The 17,660-nt window shown below is 45.4% G+C and overlaps 1 protein-coding gene across 1 annotated transcript in view; it reads left to right on the top strand.

The window, feature by feature from the left end:
* The first annotated feature begins 10,971 nt into the window (after positions 1-10,971).
* Positions 10,972-17,660, top strand: part of LOC139690276 (nucleolar protein dao-5-like) — a 147,519-nt gene continuing 140,830 nt past the window's right edge. Inside the window, exon 1 of the mRNA XM_071587624.1 lies at positions 10,972-11,241. The gene's annotated coding sequence lies outside the window, so the exon portion shown is untranslated. The remainder of the gene's footprint in view (positions 11,242-17,660) is intronic.

The following is a 17,660-nucleotide window of genomic DNA, read 5'->3' as shown; positions in this document are numbered from 1 at the left end:
GTTACTTCTCAACATAATCTCCCTGTAGACGTGGATTTCTTACTTCCACAACATCATCACCGTAATTGACGATGAATTTCTAACAGTGTTAAACCACGCGGAGAAAACCACTGATTACACGCTGATACACGCTGTTCTTGCAAACAAAACGACTGAAATTATTTAGCATCAGAAACGCTTATCACTCTAGCCAGTACACTGAAACAACAACATTATAAAAATATTTTTTCTTAATATCATTTTTTAGAGATGCATTATCATCTTGTATATCATGGTACATTACACTCATTATGGCATTTTCCTCCTATGTTCTTTCGCTTATTGGTGGGCACTAAATAATTTCGAGAGGTGACTTCCTGTTTCGTACGTTTTTATAGACGCCTTTTTTATTTTAATTAGAGTTGCATCCTGGAAAAATAATTATCAATTTATGAGGGGGAAATTCAATCGTAGCATAATAATACTAATACTCTACTAATCAATCCCTATACAAGATTTCCCCTAGGCAGGGAAAGTGTAGAAAACAAATGAAAAATGCAACAAAAAAACCATCTCCTTAAAGAATATTGCTATTTACTATTATAAAGTGGAAATCACAGTGTTTTCAAAAACACAAAAATGAAATACGATATTTCCAAATTATCACTTGTCTATATTTTCAGCGGATGAAGATGAAAACATCTACCTCAAGTAATTATAAACATTTCTTAAATATTCGGCACCATGTTTTGCCTGCCTTCGAGTATTGACTTTTAAAAGAAGCCTCTTTCAGCTTTACATGGTGCTATTTTTACACAACCAAGTGTCGAAATTTGTTTTTTATTGAGGTCAATACTGTTCTCCTCTGAGCGTACCACAAATTTTTCTACTTTCTTCAGAAATTCCAACTTTTTGTTATTTTAATGACACCCTTTTGTTGGGAGCAGACATTACGATTGAAGACCGCCGCTTTATGTATGCGACTAAGCAAAGCGATCCCTCACGAGCATTCGGAAAGAACGTGCCCCTATCCAAAGAAATACTGTTATTTTCTTACAGTCGACTTTGCGCTTCGGCTCGCTTTGTCAGAATGTGCAACGGTCTCAACACTCAGAAAAGTAACAAAACGAGCAACATAACAATCCATGATAGACCAAGAACTGTGAATTATTCGAGAAAAGCTAACGATTCTCGAAAAATGTTTGAATGCTACGCGCGGTAAATGAAAACATGCAAGAACAAATCCCTGTCATTTGTGTCATTCACGTAAATGGAACGCATGGATATATTTTCTGCATGACAGCAAATACAAAATTCCATTTTTGCAGTTGCACACATATCCTAACTAACTATACATGTAATCATCGCAAAACTATTGAACGAACAAACATTTTTCAATTGCCACACGGATTTTTAGTTATTTTTTAGATATGTACTCGAATAACGCTAGAACTTAAAGGAAATGAAAAGAAAGTTTCAATTTTATTTTTTTGGGATTCATTTTTAATTACTCGATTTTTACGAATTTACAGATTTCTCATGCTTGCAAAGACTCTCAGCGATGGCGTTGGCCGTGTGGTCCATTGAGTCAGCGATTTAGAGGGGGGGGGGCAGATTACGTGTAACTACCGCGCAGAGGGGGAGAGAAAAAGGAAATAGATTTAACCATTAAAACCTTATCGTGCGAAAACTCCCATTTCGGTAAACATTAATTTTAAACAGAAATATCCTATTGTGAATAGCATATTTTCCAAATGGAGTGCAAGAAGTTCTTGTCAACTGGAAACTGATTTTAGAGAGGTAGTGGGAGTGAGGGAGAGAGAGGGAGGGAAAGAGAGGAAGGGAAAGAGAGGGAGAGGACGACGTTTACCTTTTTTAACGCGCACCTTCCGTGTGAATTTTTAAAATCCCTCATTAGTCTCCATGCCCGTGATTCGCGGGTACAAGAAAAATCTCTTTTATGTCCCATCCTTTTTCATCCATCGCGTGCACTCCCATTCTACGTCTTCTCTCTCCTTTTCATCTCTTCCCCCCGACCAGTGGTTCCCCCGAGGCTTCTCCTCTCTCCTTCCGAGGAGACGATTTCCTCGTCGTAGCCCATTTCACCCAAAGGGGTGGGGAGGTGAGGGATGGGGGCAATTGGGGGTAGAAGGCTCCAGGGAAACTCCTAGAAAACCGTTTCCCTGGCGTAGACGACCGGCAAGGGGCCGAGAGGGAGGAGAGATTCTCCTCTTCCTCCACTCTCTTGCCTCGCACGCCCTCCTCTCCCACTCGCGCGCCATCTCAATCTTTCCGAGGGTATCTGGGGTCGTCTCTCGAACTGTCAGAGGCCCCTCCTTTTATTTCTCTCTCCTCCCATCTTTGGTCGACATGCTTCTCGCATTCACGCGCCACTTAAGTAACTTCGGATTGTGCGCCCGAGTACCTATCTCCAGTGTGTGTATATGGTACAGGTGCACTCGAATCATGAAATTAATATGATTAATCCGGACAGTAAAAAATAAATTATTTGTACATGAAAATGGTACACAAAACAATAAATACATTTTGTAACTGAATATTGCTACCGAAGAAGGATTGGAGCTGTTGAAACTGTGTAAGTGTACCGTTATCTTTTATTTACCTTGAGCTGCATTCTCCTCTGCAGTTTATCATAGAATTATTTATATATATACATATATATATATTTATGTACATATATATATATATTTATGTATAGAAACCGTGAACAGTAATCAACCCGAAGATAGAGTTCACCCAGTACTCAGCCCGAGGGCGTGTGAAATTCACACATCAGGGTAGGGGGGCCAGTTCCTTTCCCTGTGTCGGTTTGGGTTTCCCAGGAAGATCTGTTACCCAAAAAATCACCTAACTTGGGTGGAGGTGCAGGTGCCCAGAGAGGCTTGCCTGGGAATCGAAACCGGGCCCTCCGGTTAGTAGTCCAACGCCAGTGGACAACCGCGACCCACATACATATATGAATAAATAATATATGTATAAATAATATAGGTATATATAATATATGTATACATAATATATGTATATATAATATATGTATATATAATATATGTATATATAATATATGTATATATATATTATATGTGTATATATAATAATGTGTATATATACACACATACATAACTGGGTGTCACAGAGCTGACAAGCAAAAGACATAAAACACATAAAAAATAGGCCTGGTGATAAATTTAAGGTTTGATGTCGCCAATTTCTCCAGGGGAAGGAAAGAGGTGATTGTAATATTTCGCGAATTATTAGATTTACGTGATGATGCCGCAAGTCGGTGAAACGCGTTGTACCATATAATAAAATCTGTGGACAAGTGTAAGCCTTTCTTTTTAGTATGGATACCAAATAACATTGTTTTGTACTTTCCCTGGAACCGATTCAACTCGTCGGGATTGCTTTACTTAACGTTAGAGGGCTCAACGTTTCAAACCTATTACATAAGGTCGTTCACAATTTCAACCTGCATAGGTATTGCGCCTGTGCGTGAGCACTTTCGAGAGATCCGCGGAGATGCTATGTGGAAGAGGCGTAAATCTTTTCCAGTGAAACTCAATCCAGCCACCAGCGACCTGCTCACTCTAGTAGATTCCCGATCCGAGAGCGCACTACTTACATTTATCGCCGTTAGAGCAAAGGGAGGCACGCGGACATTGCGTCCATTCTTATCCATCTACACGCTGCGTTAGGGATCGGGCAGGATTAATACGGCGGGCGGGAGGGGGGGGGGTGTCCTTTGAATATGTGCTGTACGAGCTTTGAATAAATATGAGATCACAACAGTGTTCCATAAATATTTTAGCTAAGATCGAAATTTAGTGAAGCAAAGATTCAATCCACTGAGGTGAGTGATATGATACACAAAACAGATGGCTTCGGTCCCGAACCTTACGAGATTAAAACTTGTGTAACCCATAGGATACAAGTAATTCAATGGCAGAACCCTTCTAAATCATTTCAAAGAATTGCAAGAATATCCCTATCCGCTAAAAATAATCACAAATTAGCGTTGAGAGCGAGAGATTAAGAAAGAGATCTTGCCGAAGAGTTCGACGCTTACTTCTAAGGGATATATTTTTCCCTGATACGTATGACCGGTTCCCTATACATGTACAAGTATCATGGAAGGTACCTTCTTCACCATATGTAATCAGTACAGATTATGAAGTAAGCAAGCTAAGGTAATGTAAAATGAAAACTCAAGTGCACCTATGCCAATGCAATTTACAGTTTCTAGAGATAGACTCTTAGTTAAACCTTCACGACTTTCATTATTTTATGCTGATGGACGAACTTATTGTTATGCCCTATGGTACGGAAATTTCCCATTCAAATGGCTAAGTGAGAGAAGAAATTTTATCGTTTAGATGGGAGGCATGGTCTAGTGAACACTTATTTAGCTTATACGAAATATCATACAGAGTAGGAGATCTTGTTTCAAAATATGGACCACGAGATTTTCAACGGACAGAGTTCAAATTATGAAAAATCAATTATTTTCAGACACCTTTAAAGATTGAATGAATTAAAATTAGTCCAAAATAATTTATTTGCATTACTGAATTGAAAGAATCTAAGATAATGTAGTTCCACAGAGGATATAATTGTGACGCAGATGTTGATTTGCATTTACAAATGTAATGATAAGATAGGCGCCATTATAAGGATAAATATTTATGTCCTAATTTAAGATGGGACTTCAGTTCTAATGAAATATCATTATGCTTTAATAGTGCCTACCGGGTGATTGCGGTTTTATGCGGCCTCTTTAAATTATCGCATTTCTTTCGGAACTTTTGTCACTTATTGCAACAATGATAATTCTCTTGATGGTCTAAAATATAAATAAAACATAATTGCCCCCTTTGACTCCTCACCACTTCTCCCCCATTTATTCCTTTCAAAAGATCTGTTCTCTTCCGTCCCCGCTAATGAAACATCGTCCTTTCTGTAACAGCCTTTGGCGTCTTGCTACCGTTTAACATATCCTGCACCCACTTTTTCCACATTTTTCCAATTTACCCATTTCACTTAATCACTTCCGTTACCCTTCCTGCCATTTCTTCTCATTCTCCTCTCCGTCCTGTCAGTTGCCTCCATCTTCCATGATCCCACTTCAGGAAACTCCAATCTATGCTCATCTTCTTTCCACAAAGAACAAGGACTCCAGAGCCATATACGATACATCACTGCAACTACTCCTTGAGTACAACTAGCCTTTGCAGCTCTACTGAAAGAGACCCGAATCACCAGTTCTCTGAACTTCGCAAGAGCTTCTGATGCTAACGCAATTCCTCTCCTAACAATATACCCATAATAATACCTCCTAATATAGGTATACCGCACTCATCAAAGCACACTTTGGTGAGAACGATATTCCTACCCTGTGAGAGGAGTATTATTGTGCATTAGCAACCCATTTTCGATATAATGGGGAGAACGGAGATGGATGGCACTTGGCTGCTAAAAGTTTTCAAATGCCAAGGCAGAAAAGAGCATTGGATATTTATTTTTTCCCATCAGATATGCTCTATTTCGTGGAACATCAGAGCGCTTTTAAAGGTGGGACGAGGATGGGATGAACTACGCACTTGATTCCTGCTCTGAATAGCACATAAAATTCCAACACATCACGCCCATCCGACATGCTAAGTGCACTACTCGAGTGCATGGACATTTATATTTCGAAATGAGAATGGGTTCGGGAAAACACATTTAGGGAAAACTAGTTGATAGATCGATCTCAACAACGAGGAGAAGAGGTGGTAAGCTCCGGGGATAACGGATTAAAAGAGTAATACTCGAGGTTTTGCTTGACTAAGCATTCACCGTGCCCGTAGCAAATCCTTTGAAAACTTGCTCACTCAGCCGCGGCTTAATGGGGTGACTTTCCATTAGTCATAACGTTCCCCAGTTTTATCAACCGCAACGCTAGTTAATTGCAGCAAAATTAGCTCACAGAAAACACTCATCATCATTGGTCTCGTACTTATAAAGCTATGGAGGTCCCCAACAACTATTACGTATCGCGTGAATTCGCTCTAGTTCGCTGTTCATTATTTCCTTCGTCAGTTATATATACCTTACACGTCTTCGTGTAATCAAAAATGGCAATCAGTAAACCCTTTTATGTGTCAGAATTTTTTTAGGGATTAAATATTTATCCGCTGAGTGTAAACGAAGCGTACGCAACTTACTTATTTAGCATAAATGAGCACAGACTGTGACAAAAATGTGACTTTGTCTGTTTTGCGAAAATTAGCATATCAATTACTATTCAAGAGATATGATTCAAATCCATTCTTATATAGATGGAAATCAGCACGCCAAAATCACTGTTAAAAAGTTGTGCTTATCCTCAGTCTATTCCATATCATGAAAAACGTTTTAAATCGTTCTTTCATCTACATCTACATCAATACCCTGCGAGTCACCAAAAAGGTGTTTGGCAGGGGGTGCAGTGCCAGGAGGAAAGGGTAATGGATGAGGGGGTTAGGGTTTTTTCAAATAGATGGGTAAAGGTGGGGGATACTGCAAAAAAATATATATATGTATACTCGTATAACCATGCGCAGTCCCTACCTTGTAGGTTAATACTTATTGTGTCGAGCTGACTCCTGGGGGATTTCGATTACAAGCATCCTGGTCTCTTATAGTTCTTGGAAAAAATGACCATTTAAGCCTGTCAGTCTTGCAATTTATCTCTCCAATCTTATATTCGTGATCCCTCCGCCCGCAATACGTTGGGGTTCGTATTTTGTTCTTGATGTCATCGGAAAAGGACCCATCTTTAAATGTTTTTAATAAGTTTAATCTATATTGTAAACGCCGCTGTGTAAGGGAATCCCAGCCTAAATTTTCTAGCAAAGTAGTTACGCTATTGCTTTGGTCATAACAATGTTTGAAAAATCTAGCCCCCCTCCGCTGAACTCGATCTAATTCCGAAATAAAATTTATCTCTTGAGGATCCCATATACTGGCAGCATACTCTAGGTGGGGCCTGACAAGGGCAAGAAAACACCGTTCCTTCACTTTTTCTTCGCATTTACCTAGCACTCTTTTTACAAATCCCATTCTTTCCATCCTTCATACTCATCAGACTCATCTGAATACGCCCACGATTACTGGACAAGCATTTGTTTATTAACAAAAATAGTCAAGAATAAAATACAAAGAATACCTTTATTTTTAAATTTCAATATATTTATATTTAGTAATTTCCTAATCAGAATATGCCCTAGGATCGAATTTCCATCAGTTTCTGCCGTAGTACAACTAAGTTGAATGAATTTACTGGTTACTACAGAAAAAGAGAGAAACATTAAATTCGGAAGATACATCTTTCATCCTTGGCATTAGAATTAATCAAAATTTGAACCAGAAACTCTCACGGAAATTTCACCAGTGGTTTTGGAATTTCCCAATTCCCCACGTCTTACTAGCCAAATAATTAATTTAAAAAAACACTGCAATTTATTGCATTGATTTCCTTGGAATTAGTTTTAAAGCAGTAAGCAAGCCTCTATGAGTGAATGAAGGACTTCATCTTCAAAACCAAGACAAGAAATATTTCGCAAGCGATGTCAGCAATCTCCAAGTGCAAAGACTGAGCAGGCATCATGGCGGAAATCGCATTAATCAGACTTAATTAAACGTGATTCATGAGAAGGGCTCAATTCCTTCAATTCTTGACGGAAAATAAGTCATAAACTACGCAAACATGGCCTGCATTACGGGCGTTGAGAAAACAAATGCCCGACTCATCTCTCAGGAATGTACGAGTAATGTTTGCCACCAGTCCTCGAGTGTGTGTACATAATTTGATTACCTTGGGCATCTATCCACCTTTCAGGAAATCCTAACGGTGATATAACCACAAGAACAGTCGGTGGAAGAGAATAGCGCGCCCAAATGAGTGTGGGGTAGCTCTAGATCTGGAAAATTGTTCACATCTAGGAATCAAGGAATAATGTGACGGAGGAAGCAAAAACAATGGAAATGGCGGCATATCCTAGGCAAGGATGCCGTTCTACCTTAATAAAAGTCCAATGAGACTAGAAGCACGGACTTGTAATTTAGGACACGCATATGGAGAAAAACATCACATAGCGGTTAGATGCCAATGACGACAGCAACATAAAGGATCTTGGCAGTAAGGGCAATGTGTTGTGCATGGGAGCGCCGAAGATTAAATGAAATGAGCTAATCAATTATGAAGTTGTCACCTATTCATTTTCCATTTATACTGCTTATTCATTTATTTATTCAAATAAAAAATTATAAGGTGCGTCCCGTGCGAATTTTATTTCCTAGTTTTCCCCACATCTGCGGCGATTCCGGATCTGACTACTCCCATATGCAAGTTGCCAAATGATTTGCCATCTATCAAGTTGTGTGTATTATTGCCATTCGGGTATCAGTACTCTCCCCATTGAAGAGTTTCCATGAAAGTGACTCATGTTTCTTTACAGAGGGATCTATCATCTATGTCATACCTTATGCGTGTGGAAAGGAAACAACAAGGAAATACCAATCAATAAGCCTATCGAAGAATGAGGAAAGAAATTATTTTTAAAGAATACGAATAAGAAGTGGAAAATATATTGACACCAGAAGAAAATGATGTGAGAATGAAAGGGTAGCAATAGTGTAGAATTCCACGACTGGAACACGACAAGCAAATAATTTTAGATGCGAGAAAACAGAATACAGAATAAACGAAAAGCCAAACTTAGTGAATAGGTCAAGGTGGAGAGCTGCAGAAAACAAACAAGATTCGTAATTGATAATTGGTGATGACCTACCCGCCTAATACCACCCAGTTTCCGCTTGGAAACTTCCTCTACGCCGTTCCTTTCCGGGTCAACGTAGGGAAAATGGGTCAGGTCATGCGATTTTGGGTGAAAGAATTGCAGGAAGGACGTTTATCTCACGCCTGACCCATTTTCCTGCAAGGATCCTGACCTCATTCCTGAATTCCCAAGGACTCTACACGGACCCGGCATCCCGCTCCGGTCGACGCGGGCTGGAAAACGGGGTCAGGAGAAGTGGGTACCGGAAAAAAAGGCGAGATCAAAAAAAGTACAAGAAAGCGGAAAGGTAACGCTGACAGATGTAGGGACCAAAAAAAAGGTGAAATGAAAAATTGTACAAGGAGCTGGAATGGTAACGTTGACGTCGCTCCGAAATAAGGGAACTATAAAAAAGAATATCCTTCACCGATTCTCCCCCTCGCACTTCACCCAGGTAAATCATGCACCATTTTTTTCGTTCCGAAAATCTCCCTCCTCCCGCAGAATAATGTTCGCTCCTCCTCCCAACCATTACCCCGCGTCACCATTACACGCGGGGGGATTGTCGGGCGGCCGCGTACCCGGGATCGATACCTGGAAGAACATCCGAAGCGGCGGCGAAATCCTTTGCCCCCGCGGGCTTTATAGTGGACCGGCCCTCGACCTCTCCCGAGTGAGGGTGAGGTAGAGAGAAAACCCCTCACGCCCCCACCATTACTCCTCCTTCTCCATCTCACCCACTCACACTCATCTTCCCTCCCCGAATCCCGACACCTTGCCTTCCTCCCCGAATGGCCCGCGGTTTCTACCGATGATGACGGCGGCGGTGGTAGTCACACACCACGTGGAGGAGCGTGCCGTGGAGATAGAGAGAGGTTGACGGGGAGAGAGTGCGGTGCGAGAGGGGGCGGGCGCGTGATGATGGGAGGGGTCGCGGAGCGGTGGATGGCGAGATGAGGGGGGTGTGACATAACATTCGAGCGAGGCGAGGGAGGGGTTGGAGCAGTGGGGGTGAGGATCAGGTAAGGAGAGCGGGAGGGAGGGCAGGAGGGAGGGCAGGAGGGGGGGGGCAGAGGGAGGTGGGGAGAGAGTGTGGAGCTGTGCGCGTTCCCAGCCCACGCTCTCCCGCACTGCGCACGCCTCTCCCTCCCGCCCCTCCTCCACTCCCTTCCTCCTTGCCATCCCCTCCCCACACCAACTCTCTCCAAACTCTCTCCGATCTCCCCACTCTGGCCTCCCTCACACCCCACTCACCTCCCCTTCGCCCCACCTCGCCTTCTATCATCCGCCCTCCCCTAATGCAAAAACCATCTCAAAACTCCAACAAGCCGCCGCTTCGCGATCTTCGCCGGCTTGACCGCAAGGGAGGAGCAAGAAGTGCGCTCGGTGTCCATTCCATACGCATTTTAATTTGTCATTCCTCAAACCCCGCGTCCAAAACCTCCCTCCACCACCACTCATTCACCACCCTATAGGTTCAGGAATATTTCATGTATGAAAAATAACTTCCACGCAAGCGCACGCAGTGTGGCGTGCCTTCGTAGCAATTAAAAAATAAAAATAAGTCGCGAGTGTAGACTCCCACCCATTCCCTTGCGCGGAATCTTTTTTTTTGTTCTCATTGCTTTTCCGTTCCAACCTCTCGACCCGCGACACACTAACCCGCAAGGGACCCCGCGAGCGAGAAAGCCACCCGCAACAACTTCCTCTCCCAGCGTTACGCGACGGATCCCGTCTGGATCCCACATCTTTCAACCCCCTCGACTTTCCGTGTGGCCCCTATCGCCCGCACCCCGTCTTTCTCCCTTCCGGTCCGGTCGCGCCGGCCGGCACTACCCGCGTGCCCTCTCCCCCCCCCTCCCCGAGCACTCCTCCCGCCCGGTCAGCAGAGAGAGGGAGAGCGAGACGGCGGAGTTCTCCCGCCAGCCGGCCTGCAGACGACGGTCGCTCCGCCAAAGTAGTGGAACATCGTGGTACCTACGCGAGACGACGCCCTCCCTCCCGCGGACGTGATCCCACGACGCCGACGCCGACAAGCAACCCCCTCCTTCCACCCCCCGGCATCATTCCCTTCCCACCACAGCGTCGGAACCCTGCCTACCCACCTACCACTACCACCACCGCCACAGCCGCTCCCCCTCCAGGCGGCACCCCGCCCTCCGCGGCCCGCTCGCCGCGCCACACACCACAGCTCTTCGGCACAGTGAGTGGAGGGATAGAGAGAAAGGAGGAGGCGTGTTTTCACATCCAACCGGCCGGAAGAAAGAAGAGAGGTACCGTCCGAGGGAAGGGCCCCAACAAGGCCCGAGGACAAATGCCCCCCGGAGGCAAGGCGCGGTGGTGTTGCACCTCTTCACCCACGACGGTGGATGGATCTAACAGCTGCCTTCTTCGCGAGGCGCGCGAAGCTTGAGGAGAGGGAGGCTCGTGGAGCTCTTCCTGGCAGGTTAGTCTCTTGTGTTCTCCCGCTATGTTTTCATTATTTCTCGAGTGTTTGTAAACAAAGCATGTGTATATCTCTCGCCGCCTTGCGTACCGTGGCTTTGACGAGCACACTCATTTTATTCGTGCGCCCTCTGCCTAGCTTCATCTTTCATCGCGGCCTCAGTACGGTTCTATCCCAGCCATGTGTGCTTTACCGGGGGAAACTGAACTCATTCTTGAGTTCCCTTTGGCCCCACATGGACGATCTCTGTGATGATCTCGCATCATCTTGCTGCGAAAAAGTCCCAATTACTTCCTCTTGTGCGCCAGGCTATTTTTTAATTTATTTCTAGGCTATTCCTTGAAACGATCGCGATAATTTCGACGCGCTCATCTTCTCCTACTTCTGAGTTAATTTTGTTTCATAAAAAGCGCGGGTTCCTACTGCCCGGATAAACTATTACTCTATGCCTAGTAATTGTTTTTATGACAACTATCGTCACCGCTTCGGAAAATTGCGGAGTCTTGGTCGAGAAATTTGACTCTTTGTATCGCGCGCACACAAACATGAAGTGTCCTGATTCTACGACGACTTTTTCCGCGACGGCGACACAGTGTTGACGATGTGGCCCCGTCGTGCAGGTGATGGTGGACGTAGGAATGGCAAAAATGCCGGGGCACCGTACGCTCCCAATCGAGATCTCGGCTAGTTCACTCGCTCCCAGTTCTTTGGGACTATCCCGACGTGGGGCTAAGCGTGGCAATGCGGGGCGGGGAATAAATTAACTTGTTTGTTTCACAATCACCGAATGGAGGCTCGAGGAACGTTAAGCGCACCTCCCTTTCCTTTCGTCGTCAACAGGGCGAGATACGCAGTCGTTGTCATCGCCGATGCGCGCGCGGTTGTCTCAACTCCGCGTCACGTCGTATTTCGATGGGCAAACAAGAGAAATATGGGCAATTCGGTGCCAACAAATAGCCTTCATTGCCGTTTCTCTCTTGTTCACTCTCATGATCTTCCCATGTGAATTCGTCGCCTTTGTTCCTGTCATAATAGAGCTCATAAAAGTATATCGGTGGTGTGTGGAACTGGAGGGGGGAAGGTATGAGAGAAGGGAAGCGGAGTCCTGAGCAGGCGGAGCCTTCCAACAATGGGAGGCTACAGGTAAACAACGAAAAGGCGGAGATGCTCCGAGCTCACGTGACGCCGTCGAACTTTTATTACTTACTTATTTCTTTTCCTTTCTTGTCTCGTTTGTTCTTTCCCTACGAGACGTTTTCGGGAAGGAGAGGGAGCAGGAGGGATTGAAGAGGTCTTCCGAACCACCACAGTATTTTGCGAACGCCTTAGAGTCCTCCCATGATCCCCCGCCCACCCATTCCCCTCTCAAACCCAACCCGTCTGAGAGCGTCTGGGCCTGCGTCGCTGCGTGGTCTAATTGCGGACAGTGTGAACCGATCGTCATGAATCACACTTGATGGGAAAGGGAAGGGGGAAGCGGGGTTAGGGGGGCATCCGTTTTCCTCGGCAGGTGTGGAACCGTGTTGATTCAGTTCGGGATCAGAACGGAAAAGAAATATTCGAGGGAAAATGTTCTCTTCCACCCCCCCTCTCCTGCACCCACGCTCCTTTGAGATTGCGGAGGGAGAGAGCGACTCGATGAAAGGGATAGAGTGTGCCCTCCCTTACCCCTCTCTTCTCTCCTCTCTTCACTCCACCTCGCCCCACGCACGCACGGGATCCGGCGTCGCGACGCTCCTGTTACCAGGGCCCCGGGCGGGGAAGGCACACGGGGTGAGGCGCGTCCCTCTCGGGCGCCCCCCCCCCCGCCGTAAGAGAGGGGTTAAAATGTTGCGAGCCCGTCGTATTTTCGTGCGACGGGGATCCGATATGAATCAATCGATGGGGAGGTTGGATGGACGATCGCAAACTCGGGAGAGTGTATCGGAATCGGCGGGTGGGAGCGAGGCCATCGCGTGCGGAAATCGCTTTTCGCGCAAACTTCGGCTTCATTTTCCACTCTCAAAACCCCTGCACTCCCTCCCTCTCCCCCTCGCCCAACCCCGAAATTTCTCGTTCCAAATAAACCAATTCCCGCTCTTCCCTCGCGCCACCCTCCCCATCCAAAACCATCGTCACGTAAAATATGGGGGGAAGGGGTCAACGGGGGGGGGGGGTACTCTGGTCGACGAGGGTGGGAAGGAGGAAGGTGGCAGGAAGATGAATAACTTCCATGGGGCGAATACACTTGCTTTCGAAGTGGTCGGGCGTCGACGGTTTGGATGGTAAGGAAAACTTTTTGCCTTCTCGTGTTATCAAGAAAGAAATTCCCCGAAGCACATCATCGAAGAGGCGTAATTTTGCGGAGCATCTGATTCAGAGCAGGGCACTCGTTCTTGAGAAAAATGTTCGCACATCTCTCTATGAAGCCCGTGGAGAGACACCTTCTTACGAGGAAATGTTCGGAATCAAAGATCATGGGATTAAGAAAGTTCCTTTGCTCTAAAAGCGATTTTGTTTGTTGAAAATCTACTCTTTCGCCTCTTAAAATACAACAGAATTTTGAAAACGTATGCATTTATTTAAGCTTAATCTAGCTGAAATAATGTATATCCAAGTTAAAACAATTTTTTGCAAAATTTCGACGGTAACAATGTTCTTATATTCAGAATAAATATTTTAACGACCGGGTAGGACTTTCGTATGTTTCGAAGTACGGCTCTAACACCAACCGAGTAACACTTTATATAGCAACGTGGCTTCAACATATAACATACTTAAAGTTTCCCTGTTAAATTGACGATGCAATATTGAATTTGTGCAAAAATATTAATATTAAAGGTAACCGTAAATAAAAACTTTTTAGCCGCTGAATATTGTAAATTTTCTTTTGTATATTAAACGTAATTTAATATTCTTGTATACACGCATTTAATCCCATCAAATCTGATCAACCTTTTAGGCCTAATAAATGCGATAGCAGCGAAGACAATTATTGGAAAAGAGACGGAGCGGAATGCGGCGCGAAAAGTTGTGATTTGAATGCCCTATCACAAGGGACAGTGAGCATGGAATTTTCATGGCATTGTTTCAATAACGATAAGGCGACCGGTTTTATTGCGGCCGCATCATCGCCCACCGCCCTACTATCTATCTCCCCGCCAGGAAAAAAATTAAAGGAACGTACGGTGCTCGCTACTGGAGAGCCGGCGAGGGCGGGAGAGAGAGAGAGAGAGAATATTTTTTTCCGTGCCGATAAACAACGCGGAGGGATTCTCGGCGGAAGTTGAGGAGTCTCCCCACTCAGTAAAACTCCCTTTTGTGCGATTGGCATTCTGATACAGGCAGGCGAGCACTTTTTTGCTTGGCTTCCCCACGCCCATCCGAACCGGCGGCGAGAGCGAAACGAGGGCCGGCGATAAAGGCGTATGGAAGGAGAAAGGGGAGGCAATGACGGGGGACGGGGCGAGAAGGAGGCACGAGAGAGGTGACCGACGTGGTGGTGGAAGGAAAGCGTAAAAAATTGAAAGGGAAGGGACATTTTTGCCGCATGCGGAAGGAGAAAAGGTACCCCGTGGGAAAAAAGCAAGTGTGTGTGTGTAAAATAGAGAGATAGAGAGGGAGGCGAATTGGAAAAAAAACAGTTCACTTAATGTAGTAGGTACATACGTACGATGTTTGCGCATACGTGTTGGCGCGCTGCTTGTGGACGGGAGAGGGAAACATCCGGAGCTTATCAACAAGCGGTGTATTTTTCCATCGGATTAGTTCATGATTGAAACGCCCCACACTCCCTTTGGCCGAAAGGAGGCTGGGGAGGAGAAACATAGCACTCGATCTGAGGGAGGGGTGGGAGGAAAAATCCTTCGACTCGGAGGTCGTGAGGGTAAGGAAGGGTCGGGGGGGGGGGAGAAAGCGCACACAAATGCTTTTATAAATACATACATCTATACTTTATATATATATATATATATATATATATATATATATAATATATATATATATATAATATATATATATATATATTATATACGATATATATATTATATACCATATAAATATATATATTATATATATATATATATATTATATACCATATATATATATGCAGTATACATGCATACGATTATACGGAGAAACTCACACGAGCAGCACAATAATGGGACGGCACAATAGAACACAAATAGAAGAGCAACATTTAAAAGGACACTCACACGGTAAATTGTGCGAGCTTTCGGCCCTCTCAGAGGCCTTCTTCAAGTGAGGCGAGTCTCACTTGAAGAAGGCCTATGAGAGGGCCGAAAGCTCGAACAATTCATATACATATATACATTCATATATATATATAAGGTAAGGAAGGATCTCCTCCATATATGTATATGTGTGTGGGTCGCGGTAGTACAGGGGTAGAGCGTTGGACTACTGCCTGGAGGGCCCGGGTTCGATTCCCGGGAGAGCCTCTCTGGGCACCTGCAGCTCCACCCAAGCTATGAAATACTTGGGTATTAGATCTTCCTGGGAAACCATAGCCGGGACAGGGAAAGGAACTGGCCCCCCCCACCTGACGTGTGAATTTCACACGCCGTCGGGCTTAGTACTGTAGGACTCATCGCTTAACAAACCGACCTTAGGGTTGAGTACTGTGTTTACGGTTTATATATGTTGATCTATATATATATATATATATATATATATATATATATATATATATATGTATATATATTTCACAAGGAGGAGGGAGTTAATGACGGGGACGTTGAGTAAGGATGTTAAGAAAAGACTCGTAAAAACTTTTATATGGAGCGTAGCTATGTACGGCGCGGAAACGTGGTCATTGAAGCAGGAGGATAGACGTAGACTGGAGGCTTTTTAAATGTGGGTGTGGAGAAGAATGGAGAAGGTGAAATGGACAGAGAAGAAAACAAACGAGGAAGTACTTGGTATGGTGGGCGAAGAGAGGGGTTTGTTGGGAGAAATCCTATGGAGGCAGGAAAAGTGGCTGAAGGGGGTATTGACCGGCAGCGGGATGTTGAAGACTGTAATTGAGGGGAGAATGTTAGGCAAACGAGGAAAGGGAAGGAACAGGATAGGGATGTTGGAAGGGATGAAGGGAGGAAGAAAGTACTCAGAGCTGAAGAGGGACCTGATGTAGAGTAGGATGTGTTTTGCTAGGGGCCACAAATTATTTAATTAGTATTTACGTCCATCCAAAAACCTACCTTAACAGGTAGATTACCTAATAATAATATATATATGTAAACCATGTAATTTTATTATTAATATAAAGAGGGCAAGGAAGGATCGGGGGTGAGAAACCGCAAACATACGCTTTTATGCATAGACATATATATATTTTTTAACATCCCGTTTTTCGAACCCAACCCCATCCTTCCCCTTAACCCCATCCATCCATCCAAAACTTCTCATCCATCCATCCCACCTCACCTCCCCATTACACCCGTACACAAACACGAGAGCTCACATGCACTCCCATGCTCACGAGCAAACAAAAACACCCCGAGCGAGAGAGAAAGAGAGAGTCCTCTCCATCTACTCCCCTCCTACTTCCTCTCTGAGCAACACCACATCGAATGTTTTCACATTGACCGAAGTTCAATGGTGGGCATCCCTTAGTGGGGACGGAGGAGATGGAAGGATGCGTTCTCGAAGAAGGAGCTATGTGGGCAGGTTTATTGGCGCGGGAAGGAGAGGAGTGGCGTTTGGAAAAAAGAGCATATGAGGGAATGAAAATTTAGGAGAAAATGAAACTAAATTTCGACGGTCGACGAAATGGGAATATGGAAGCGACAACGGTGAAGGAGACGCGCGCCTCCGCGCGCGTGGCGACGCCCCTCTCATCTCCCCTTCCGCGTCTGCGTGGTGCTCCCTCCTGCGCCGCGTGCGTCCGCCGCTTCTTCTCCCATATCATTCCGTCGGCATCCCCGGCGCCCACGACGCGTCGGTAGTCCCGCGCGTGCGCCCCCAGCGCACCCGACGCGTGCACACGGGACGTCCGTACTTGCGGCGGACCCTCCCATCCCACCCCACCCTACGCTCCGTGGTGCCCGTGTGTTTCCCCGGCGGGTCGGTGGTGTTGGTGGCGAAGAAACGCCATTTGCCACGCTACAACTGTATGGCCCTTTTTAGCCCTCCGCTATGCCCTTGGTCCTGGCGCGCTATTGATTGCCCCGGCTACTGCCTCCTCCCACCGCGCGCACCCTCCCCGCCTACTCCCTCACGACCTCTCCGGCCCTCCCCTCTCCCCCCTCCCACCAACCAACCCCTACTCCTTCTCTTCCCTAACCCCTCCTCATCACTCCCACTCTCTCTCTCTCCCCTCGCCCCCATGCCACCTTCCATCCTCTCGCTCCCTCACCCTGCAACGCACCCCCGTTGCCTACCCTTCTGAAAACATCACCATTTCCGCCCCCGACACACCC

Source organism: Hetaerina americana, unplaced genomic scaffold (genome assembly GCF_022747635.1).
Source record: "Hetaerina americana unplaced genomic scaffold, ioHetAmer1.1.p SCAF_3, whole genome shotgun sequence".
Taxonomy (NCBI): domain Eukaryota; kingdom Metazoa; phylum Arthropoda; class Insecta; order Odonata; family Calopterygidae; genus Hetaerina; species Hetaerina americana.
Note: the sequence above shows the minus strand (reverse complement) of the source record. Positions and strands in the feature narration are given on the sequence as shown.